Genomic DNA, 12494 nt, shown 5'->3' with positions numbered 1-12494 from the left:
CAGAGGAACTCACTGCTGCAGGACATTGCCAACACAGACAGCTTGGCTGGGTGATTAACTGGAGGTGCATGGTTTTAAAAGCACAGATGGAACTTAGATCTTCCAGCAAGTGTGTCAACATCTAAGAGCTTCCACGTGGAAGTCTGTGAAGCCATTAGGGATTGCCTCCTTCCCAGCCAGACACCTCAAAAGAAGCATGTCATGGGGAGTAAAATGAGAAGGATTCACATCCTGAAAGACCTGTGCACTAGCTCTTCCATTTTGCCAGGAGTTACCCAGTGACCTACACACATGGTGGCTTGCCCTGTTAAAACAACTCCAAGGAGAACTTCAGTGATGCCCCAAATTCACTGGCGGGAAAGTGCCACGATTCCCAGAGAAGGGCACTATGATTTCAATTACCTGGAGGTATTTAAAAGGGATTCAGAGAGATGCATGGTCCCACCTATTCCAATTCCCCACCCTGAAGCTCCAGTTGCCATGGCAATGGTACTGACAATTTCAATGCATAAACCCAAATTTGCATTTTAATGGAACATAATTAGAATGCTGAGATAAACGATTCTTCCTCGCTAAAAGGTAACATACACGCCACATCTCACAAATATGCTCTACCAAGCAAGTATTGCACATACACGCACAAACACAGAGCCCATACATCACTGGGTTGTGGGAGCTGGGAAGTTGCTTTCCGTACCTTTGTGCCTAACTGGAAAGTTTTATATCTGCAGCACAAAACCACAATTTCCATATTAAAACAACAGATTTACCAGATGTCTGCTGCAAACTGACTATAGCACCTCCTGGCCGCTATCCTGCCATGCCATGCCATGCTTCCCCTCCCAGGTCCAAGCAGTGTCAGGCCATATCTGCTGTCCCAACACTGAACACTGAGATGCTCTGTATGACAGCAGCTCCCAGGGGCTCAGCAGCAGGGATGATTTCCCAGAGATGATGAAAAACCTGACCCTCTCCAACTATCCTAATATCTATATTCATTTCGTTTTGTAGCTAGATTTGTAGTGAGATGTGCTCTCCCTTGGTTATCTGCAATGTGCCCAAGTGTTTATTCTCCAGCTCTGGGATCAGGAAAGGAGTACTGTGTTAGCACCTGTCCCATGCTGTCGGCACAGAGACCAAGTAGTTACAAGAGGGCAGAAGGAGATTTTAAAAAGAAATATTTCCAAGACATCTCTCTTTACTTCATCAACAGGCAGGGAAGGGGAATGGAGGGGGGGAGAACCCATTCTGCACCAAATAGGAAAGCAGAAAATGAATTTCTCCTGCCCTTGATAAAAACTACATTCAAAGCAGGCAGCTGGCAGAAGTGAATAGAGAAAGAAAAAAAAAAAAAAAAAAATAAAAAAGGATAGAAGGGGAGAAAAGGAAATAAGCGTATCATAAAAGCTGCAAACTGCCTGGAAATTTCATTTGGCTTTTCAATTGGGAAGTGACATGACGCCTACTTGGGAAGGGGCAATCGCATATGGAAGAGGCTTACAGTAGCCGCAGCCCAGACCAGCTTCCCCCTGTCCTGCTGAACCCCGCTGGGCCTCCCAGCCCTCAGGGGACTGGAGGCAGCTCAACGAAAAAGGGGAGGAAGAAAAAGGGGAGGGCACAGGATCCAGCTCAGCCCATCTACCTCATCCCACCTGCCTGGGATATGGAAGCAAAGCTACAAGTCCTGCTGAGCAGCACTGACAGGGCACCACCAACACTGATCTGCTATCTGCCAATGCTTCGAGTAAATGACACAGAAGTTGCTCCCCAGGACCTCTATGGCCTGGATCTGCACTTTTATTCCTGCACAGAGCTTTCCAAGGGGTCCCCTTCAAGTGCTGCATCTTCCAATCAGCGCTGGCTAACCAGCCATGCCCGCTCCATTACATCTGCATGATTAGGCCTCAGAGGATTCCAGTAATCTCCTACTCTTCCTCCACCACCAGACCCAGCAATCAGCCCAGAGCTCAGCAGAAATCCAGTGGTGAAAAGCTCCATATCCCACACCTAGAGCCACCTGATCTCAGGACAGCTTCATAGAATCACAGAATCTTAGAATCATTAGGTTGGAAAAGACCTCTAAGATCATCAAGCCCAACCGTCAACCAACCATTATGCTCACTAAACCATGTCCCACCATGCCCACTAAATCATGTCCAATAGGCACCTGGGAAGACCGTTCAGAACTACTGCTTGTGGAAGGGAGATCCTGATTCCTCCACCAGGAAAGTCTTTTAGTCCTGTTCCTCTGGGCTGCACAAAAAAGAGCATGCCTTCCCCTCGCCACTCCCATCACCCCAGCTGGCAACCCCATTTAATCTCTCTGCCCTCCTTCATTTGCTAGAATCAAATATTAATTGGGCTGCGCTGTGATGGAGCGAATGTTAATGTGCCTTGGCATGCAATCAAGTGGAGTTGGATTCAGCCTCCAGCACGGCACGTGGCTAGAAGAGCACGGCAAGGCGAGCCTCCAGAAAAGGAGTCTCTGGGGCTCCCAACTGCTTTGGCCAGCCACAAAGGCTGAATGTCTTCGGGGTTCGCATCCAATCTCTTTCACGTCCTCTTTAGTACTGATGCACATGCACATGTAAATGCGCACACCCGGGTTGGACACAAACACACACATTTGCTGAGAGCCGTCCAACCCCCACGCAGTGAATCGGCTGTACAAAATCAGTGTAGACGGATGCTGAGGAGCTCACACACTGTACATCCCATGGCACCGCTTCCATTGCTCTAAGTACACTCAGGTAGAAACTCATATGGATGTTAACACATAGATGAGGTGTGCTTTTATACCAATGTAGATCATGGTGTACCCAGTAGGACAGGAGGCTGTATACCTACGCGCCACCAAACTGAAACACTTTCCCGGAGTTGATGGCTTTCCACATAACCATCATTCCCTTGTTTCTGGCTTGTAGTTGCTTCAAAATAAAATCACATAATTCTCCTAAAGACCACCTATGCCACAGATACAGTGGTTCATGGGGTATTTAGTAGCCAGTTCCTCTCCCTTAGGATATAGCTTACAAGTACTGCACAGTAGGGACCCCACAGAGGATGGAAACATGATCACAAGGTCCAGTTCACAATACAAAATTTTAGGACAAACAGTGGAGCAAGGGAGTTATCATAGAATCATAGAATCGTTTACGTTGGAAAAGACCTTTAAGATCATCGAGTCCAACTGTTCACCCAACACTGCCAAGTCCACCATTAAACCATGCCCCTAAATGCCACATCTACACGTCTTTTAAATGCCTTCAGGGATGGTGACTCCACCACTTCCCTGGGCAGCCTGTTCCAATGCTTGACAATCCTTTCAGTGAAGAAATTCTTCCTAATGCCCAATGTAAACCTCCCATGGCACAACTTGAGGCTATTTCCTCTTGTCCTATCACTCGCTACTTGGGAGAAGAGACCAACACCCCCCTCACTACAACCTCCTTTCATGTAGTTGTAGAGTGCGATGTCTCCCCTCGGCCCCCTTTTCTCCAGACTAAACAACCCCAGTTCCCTCAGCCACTCCTGATAAGACTTGTGCTCTAGACCCCTCACCAGCTTCACTGCCCTTCTCTGGACACGCTCCAGCACCTCAGTGTCCTTCTTGTAGTGAGGGGCCCAAAACTGCACACAGCATTCGAGGTGTGGCCTCACCAGCGCTGAGTACAGGGAGAGGATCACTTCCCTACTCCTGCTGGCCACACTATTGCTGATACAGGCCAGGATGCTGTTGGCCTTCTTGGCCACCTGGGCACACCACCGGCTCATGTTCAGCGGGCTGCCGATCAACACCCCCAGGTCCTTTTCCACTGGGGAAATTTCCAGCCACTCTTCCCCAAGCTTGTAGCACTGCATGGGGTTGTTTTGACTCAGATGCAGGACCTGGCACTTGGCCTTGTGAACCTCATGCAATTGGCCTCAGCCCATCAATCCAGCCTGTCCAGATCCCTCTGAAGAGCCTTTCTACTTTCACCCAGCTTGGTTTGATCTGCAAACTTACTGAGGGTGCACTCAATCCCTTTGTCTAGATCATGGATAGAGATATTAAACAGGACTGGCCTCTATACTGAGCCCTGGGGAACACCGCTTGTGACTGACCACCAACTGGATTGAACTCCGTTCACCAGAACACTTTGGGCACAGCCAGGCAGTTTTTTATGCACCGAAGGGTACACCCATACAAGCCATGAGCAGCCAGTTTCTCCAGGAGAATGCTGTGGGAAACGGTGTCAAAGGCTTTACAACATCCACAGCCTTTCCCTCATCCACTATGCAGGTCACCTTGTCATAGAAAGAGATCAGGTTAGTCAAGCAGGACCTGCCTTTCATAAACCCATACTGACTGGGCCTGATCGCCTGGTTGTCCCGTACACACCACGTGATGGCTCTCAAGATGATCTGTTCCATAACCTTCCTCAGCACCGAGGTCAGACTGACAGGCCTGCAGTTTCCCTGATACTCCTTCCGGCCCTTCCTGTAGATGGGCGTCACATTTGCTAACCTCCAGTCAACTGGGACCTCCCCAGTTAGCCAGGACTGCTGGTAAATGATTGAAGACAAGAAAGGAGAAAGGAGAAAGAAGAAAAGAGCTGGCCTTATAATTTAGAGGGACTCAAGTGCTGGGAGTCAAGATTAAGAGATAAAAGGTCAGGTTGAACGGTCATCCTCCCAGGAACTGCTGATCCTGGTTGAAGAAACAAGGGGCAGAAGGAGAGGACAAGGAGAGAGGGGAATACGCAACACAAGTCAAAAGACAGCTATCAAAAGAGAGAGGGAGTGAAAAAAGGAAAGAAAAAGAAGGAAAGCCCCACAAAATTAAGCAAGTAAAAGAAATGATAAAAGCATCTGCCACCATGTTGAGAAATGTGCATGCCGACTGTGGGACAGAAGGTCTTCTCACACACTGCACAGGGAGGCCTCATGTGAGCCAGACTCCCCACGGGCACTTGGATCTGCCAGCTCCCACCCTGCAGTCATGCCCCACATCTTCGGTAACAGGGACCACGTGGCTGGCTTGCCACTTGGTTTCCTCGGTGAGAGAAAAGGCCAGCTCCTGGCAAGCCTCCTTACACCACTCACCAGAGCTCCCCAGCTCCCACCTCGGCTTTGGGGGCTATCATGGTGCCTCCCCAAAGGTCCTCTCCACTGTAGCCCTGCCAGGGAGGCAGCGACGTGGCCACGTACTGCATGGAGGTGTGCTGCAGCCAGGGCTACAGATGGGTGATGGCAGATGGGGACAGTGAACAGTGATCCAGGACTGAGAATTAGCAAGGGACTTGCTGCCAAACCGGTATCGCTACTGGCAGGAGATGAGCACTATTCAGACAAAAGTCATGGTGGCAAATTCACACTAAGGCCCTGATGACTACCAGATACAGGCTGGGGTGTTCAAAGGTGGTGGTATGGAGTTGCACCCCAAGAACCTCCTGCATCTTGCTGGTTCTGTGCCTAAAACTTGCCAGGGCTGGGTAAAACTTACAGCAACTCAGTGTTTGCCCTGCAAACTTCTTCCATGCCCTGCCCCTGCTCCTGGCAGAGCCTTCCTAAAGCTCAGCACCCACCTCTCCTGGCTGCTGTGCTTGTGGCGGGTAAAACCCAGCCTCACAGTGACATCTAGTGAGGAGAGCCCTTGTGGCACCACACACCCATGCTAGAAATGGCAGCCTGGCCTCCTCTCCCGCTGGCGTTTGCTCCCCGGACATCAGAAGACAGAGGCAGAGCAGGAGATGTGGCCCTGGAGGAGAAAACAGCCCCACCTGGGGAGATTCATGTGGTGAGCATATGGGTGCCTGGTACTCAGCGCTTCCAGCGCTGCCCCTGCACCCCAAAAGAGTGGAGGTCCCCCAATCATATGCCAGTGGATTTTCATTGTTTTCTAAAAGAGTGTTTTCTCCACTGTGCTGAGGAGAGATGGATGGAAAGGGACAGAAAGGAAGAGAAGAGAAGAGAGAGCCAGATGTATAATTTAAAGGGTCTCAACTGCTGGAAGTCAAGAACAAATGGTAAAAGGTCAGGTTGAACTGTCACCCTCCCACAGCCTCAGAAATTGCGGATCCTGGTTGGAGAGGCAAGGGCTAGTCAAGGAAACGGGGAATAAGACAAGGAAAGACAAAATACAGCTATTAGAGAGAGCAAGGAAAGGAAGGAAAAAAAAAAAAAAGGGGGGAAAAAATCACAGAAGCTGAGTGCAGGGAGAGAGGTCTGGCACCACACTGACAAATGCAACATGCCAGCCACAGGACAGAACATCTCCTTGATCTGGGCAAGCCTCACATGCTATTCTGTACGCTTCTGAGCAATTCTGAAAAAAAAAATATCCCACAAATCAGGAAAAAGTGTGCATTGTGGCAACAAGCATCCAGCCTCCCTGCTGCTTGCAGCTAAATCCACAATGCTGCCTTGCTTCCAATTCCCACATCAGAAACAAATGGGGAGGGGATCAGCTGATCTGACCCACTCCTTTCCGATGTGGCCTGGCCATCCCCTGCCCTGCAACACCTTCGTGATCTCATCCCTCCTCCGCTTTCCCCTGTTTTTCTGTCTCCAAATGGCTCCCTCCCAAGCCTGAAGGGACTGAGGAACAGGAGGGGACACGATGCACCTTTAGCCACTGAACCAGGGGACATGACACACCATTAGCCTTGGGAAGATCGGGCCGGTGAAAGCATGGGATGGAGCAAGCAGGAGCTGCAGCAGCAGGCAATGCTGCCTCCAGCTCCAACAGCTCTGCTCTGCACCAAGCAGCAGAGACATCCACTAACAAGGCCTGCCTAAGGCAGCAAAAGCTCGTGACAGTCCCAGCCCATCTCCTGTCTGTCTCCAAACCCTTAATGGTTGGTGACAAGCATAACTAGCTAAACTTTGCTGCATCCTGAGCCAGCTCTGGGGCTTGTAAACACTTTAAGGCCCTGGAGCAGAGAGGCTGGGAACAAAACACAGAGCCTTCCGCCTCTTTGTCACTGCTTTGAAAGAAGCCATGTTCAACAATGACTGACATTTCCCAATTTCACATGTGCACAGCATGAGGATACTTAAGGTCTCAGCTCTAATACAGCTTCTCCTCTGTTTATTCCAAGCTCTTTACATGAGAAATCATTATTTCTATTGTTATCAGACAAAATAGATCCTTTCTGAAAGAAACAAGACTTTATTTCATCAAAGGCCACAATATTTGCAGAACTGAGAACCACCATTGCCTTTTTACAAACACCTCTAGCTAAAGTATGTTACACTCAGAACCTTGTCTCAAAATCCCCATTTCAATTTCTGTCCATTTTCTGTGCATTCAGCAGGGGAATATTTTTAGGGGTGAATTTCTGTTTCTGGCATGGAACTTCTATAGTTCTGACTGAAACACAAAAACAAGCTACAAAGAGCAAATCAAACAACAGAAGGGAGGAATAAAGACTAAGTTGAAAGCCAAAGGTGAAACAAAAGAAGAAGGTCAAGCGTCACACCAGGGAGGCCAGTCTGCAGTCAAGGGAAAGACCAATTCTAGAAGCACAAAAGGAAAAAAAAAAAAAAGATAGGCTGAAATCCAGAGGGAAGTAAAGAAAAAAACTAAAGTCAACAGGTAACAGTCCAGCTGCTTGAAGCTGATCTTAAAGGAAAACAAAGCTCCTGGTAAGCTCGGAGGCTCAGATGCTGGTAATTGAGGTGTAAGTCTTGTCAAGCCCATCACTAACTGTAAGCTTCCAAAGTAACAAAGGAAGATGTTCTGGAAGATTCTTCAAGGGCTTCCATCAAACAGCTTGTTAACTCCTGGAAACTGTGCTGATCCAGCCCTGGGATCCTTCTACTTCCTCTCTCTCCTGACAGTTAAAGGATAGTGGTGGGAAACAGAAGGAAATCGTTCCCCTCCAGCTGCAGACCTGCTTGCCTGCTCCACTCTAGGAGGCACACGAGAGCAGCAGATGCCCTTCTGAAGAGATTTTTCCCTTCAGGCAAAGACAGAAAGTATGAGGGCACTGGAAGTTCAGGCATTTTTTGCGAGTCTGGATGCAAAGCCCTATCATTTCTGACCATCAAAAACCTTGTGACACCAACTCTGTATTAGAGGCAAAATATTACTAGCAAAGTGCTTCTAAGCCCTGAAGAAGGACTTGTTTGTTTTTTTCCCAAATATAACATTTATGTTCTTAAAAATATTACCTCTCTCTACAAAGCGGGCTCTTACAGCTTCCGCAAAGCTACAGATGCTTGCCCTCTTCCCATCTGGAGCCAAAAAACAGCAGGCAGAGAACAAGGATATGTTTTGGGCTGAGCCTCCACACTGCCACTCAGAAGATCTAGTTTGAGCATTCATCCTGTCTCGGTTACTTCGCAAGCTACTTAATCATTGTGCCTCCTTATCTCATCTGTATAGGAGGACAATAACTCTCGTATTGTTCAGGGGCAAAGTTGAGTTCTTACTACAGCATCTAGTATGGTGGGAAGCTGATTTAATCTTAACCTGCGCCAACATTATCTGTAGAAGCTGTGCAAGGCATAGCCAGCTTCTCGGTGACCTGGAACAGGCTGAAAAGTGCATGGAAGAGGTAGGTATCTGCACTGGATTGAAAAAAAAAAAAAAGCACAATAAAAGGCTTTCTGTCAGTCCAAAGTAACTACACACTTACCCATACAAGTCTATGAATCAAAGCATTGTCCAGCCCTTGTTCGAATTCAGTAGGCCAGAAAGTCAAATCGCTTTTCAAAGGCATGTCACACAGTTAAAGGACAAAGGTTCCTATGTACTTGAGGTACAGAGCAGGCAGTGATCCATGGTTCTTTGTCAGAACAGTGACCACAACACAAACTGCTTCAAGTCGGCAAACACAGCTAAATATTAATGACAGCACCTTTGAATACTGCTGTTCAAGAGAAAATACAGAATATGGGATGTGGTGAAACTGGACAGCTGTCTAAAGCAAAGCATGGACCACAATCCACATGTGAAGAACCATGCAGAGGTGAAAATCTGTTACAAATCAGCTTGAAAATTGGTCAGATTCATTTTGGAAGAGAAAATACAGATATATGTCAGTGTGGACAATACCAAGTGTTCAAACATCAGGATCCCATTTCCCAAAATCATCAGACTGTTTTTTAAAAAAGCCCTAAACTAAATAAATGCTAGTGATTGTTGTATTTCACTTCTTATGCTGCCCTTAGCTTCTGTTTTCTAACATTCTTCATAATACTCCTTCAGACCAAGACTCCTACGAAACCCCCTAAATCCAGAAGCTGGAATATAAAGTAAGAGCAAACAAACAGCTATTATGAACTGCCACAGACAGCAATATGATTAACCGTGAATATCAATAACATCTTTGTTAGCATGTAGTACAGAATAACAAGGTGGAACAGGCCAAATGCACAATAATCTCAGACATCTTCCATAGCCTAGAATAACAGGGAGAAGAATAGCCACTCCAAGATGAACCAGAAACTTTATCAACATATTCAAACAGGGAAAATTTCCATTTTCCCAATGCTATAAGAAAGCAAGCAGAAAGTGAACTGATAATAGTCACATATGGAAGTTAATTAAAACTTAAACTGATCTGTACGCTGGGTTATTTGTAACTGAAAAGCCAGCTAGCTCATGGGTACCCACTGAGGCATGAGATTTAAAGAAAGCTATAAAACATGAACATTACTGTCAGAAATCTTTCAAAGATGGCTTAACTCTCAGAAACAAAGACATTCTCAACCTGAAACGCCGTGCCTGTAGTTTTCGCCATCCAAAGTTAGATTATTCAGGCTCTAAGACAGCAATTTATTTGGATGTTATACATTTAAATGAACACCATTTGACATTCATTCTGTCCCCAAAGCGCTTCAAAGAGCTAACTGCACTGATTTTTGAGGGATTACAAAGTGATGAAGTTTTCTTGGATGAAATTTTAATTTGAGCAGAGGCCTTAAAACCGTACAATGAAATACTGAGACTTTTTTTTTTTTTTTACTGACACAGGCACAAAGTCTCCTAACATTAAATTTTTAATAGTACATACTAGTTTGGAAAAAGCTATTTGTAGGGTCTGCTCAACTGCTTTCAACAGTGACTCAGGTAAAAGAAATTGATAGTTAAATGTATATATCATGATGAAATAAGGAGCACATCATCACTGTGGGAGTGATAAAGCCATGGAAGGTCCAGCAAAGAGAAATACAGCATTTTATATGCTGTGCTCAGCATAAAGCAGATTTATCAAAGACAGGGTAGTTGACTTAAGCTAAGGTCAGCAGAGGATATTTTGCGGTTTATGACATGTAGAAGAGATTATATGAACCAAACGCCTACATTCTATATATATAGATTTAAAGTAACATATAACACACAGGCAAAATCCAGTTCCTATTAAAAGATGATCATACATTCCTAATAGAAGTCAATAACCTGATCTTGTTTAGCACTGCAAGGAAAAGATGTAAGAGTAATTCTCTACTAAAATAAAGAGCAAGGGAAGATTCTGCACCTGTGTCTGCAGGAGCGTGACAGGTATTAGTTGTACCAAAGTCACCCAGACAGAGACATGACAGATGCTATTATCACCGTGTCTGGCAAGACCAAGCACAGCTGAAGCCAGAACGCAGTCAGAAGAAACATCAATGATCATGTCCTGAGAAAAGCTGCCAGATCCTGTTACAAGGAGCTGAAGAAATACAATGTATTAATAATAGCTACACGATTTCACAAAGTGTTAAAAAATCCATGACCCATGTTGGACCGTGATCTTTGGCAACAGATCCAAACCTGGGGAACGTGTCACACCACGAAGTGCGCATCCATTTAACTTCTTGGTGCTCTAACTAGCTCCAAGAGCCTGACCAGACTCTGAGGCAGGAGACTGCAAATGCAGTTAAAGAAAGTGCCTTGCCTTCCCTCTTCAGCAAAGTGACCCCTGTGCGCTCGTTAAGTTCTATTCTGCAGGTAATTGCTGACTAAAATCACAGCAAGTCTTCGCTCAACCTTGCTGGTCAAAGGAGGCGTTGCCTGTATTATGGTTTCTTGCTACCGAAGGTATTTAATAAGAAAGGAGTCAGATTTTCTGAGAACTACATGATTGAAAACTTTGTTAATTGGCACAACAGAAATAAGACAGTACCGGTAACGGTTAACTTTTGAGGTAGAAAATGGCGTATATTTTCCATCAACAGCATTCCATCAGTGATGCTTCTACCACGCTAAATTGTTAAACATGTTTTGGGTAATTGGTAACGAAGATGGTTTTGCATCAGGTGCCTTCATAAAGCATTTATGAGGTTACACCGTCCTGACACTAAGCACATGTAACAATGTACTAGGTGATCCTAATAAAGTTCAATGATGTAAATGCAGTGTTAAACCAGGAGAATAAGCTATGTGGAATATACCATGCAATATGCAACCACTAACAGCTTACAAAGGACTTGTAAATTGTATTTTAAGGGCCAAAAGAGAGCGTTTGACTGAGGATATATATTGGGAAACGCTTTCCCCATGGTAAGATCACTGGCAGCTATCATTTATCTCACTGACCAAGATAAAGATAATCTGAGCATACAAGCAATAACAAACCTTCTGCTGACTAGAATGCTCTCTTGTGCTTTCTTCATCTTCAGCAACAGGCTATTAACTCTTTGCTTGTTCAGCTTCTCATTTGCAAAACTATAATAACCTCCTTGTAACTTTGTTACCTTACACAGGGCTGGAGGGACAAACCTGGCAGGGAACTAAGAGCTGAGCAAGCTCTGTCTTCCACCAGCTACTAACAGAAAACAAGAGCATGGAGAAGTGTTATGCATTACACAACCAGTGACTGTCCCTCCAAATCAATCAAAAAAATGATTCAGATTGCTGTAAAATGAAAATTAAGAGTGAGAAGTGACACGCTGAACAAGCAGTAAAAGGTTAATGTTCCCCAGCCCTGAAGCCAGGAATGAGCATCAAGTAAGTCCTGTCCAAAAAAAATGTATTAGCCCCACCACACCAGCAGATACTGATATAGCGTGCCGGGATCCGTCCAGGGAGGGATTTGGAAGAGAATGAACAACAAAAAGACAGGCATTGAGGTGACATCTGCAGAGGCTGGAGAACAATTTCCAGAGAATGAATGTCTTTTAATGAACCAAGGTTTAACCGTTATCAGTCCCCGCTAGAGATCATTACTATGAGAAACAATGAGACCCGCTTGTATTGCTTTCTCCCTGCAGGACACGTCTGAGGGAAAATAAACCTCTCTCCCTCTTCTTCAGCTTGTTACTGCCAGCATCGGCTGTAATTGAATAAGCTTTATTCAGATGATAGCTAAATTTAGAGGATATTAGCATCAAGTCTCTAGAGGGGCAAAACCAGGGGAAGACAACTTTAAATAAATAGACTAAAGTAATACTGAATAATAGATGCAATTTACGGTGGAGTGAACCTCTGTGCCAGAGGAGTCTAGCACAGAGTTAAACCTGGATTTTGGGGCCTCACCAAGGCAAAACATGACACCGCTGGTGCCGTCCTCTTTCCTCCT

The sequence above is a fragment of the Leptosomus discolor genome, chromosome 1, assembly GCF_034619465.1.
Source record: "Leptosomus discolor isolate bLepDis1 chromosome 1, bLepDis1.hap2, whole genome shotgun sequence".
NCBI lineage: Eukaryota > Metazoa > Chordata > Aves > Leptosomiformes > Leptosomidae > Leptosomus > Leptosomus discolor.
The sequence above is the reverse complement of the archived record's forward strand: the minus strand, read 5'-3'. Positions refer to the sequence as shown.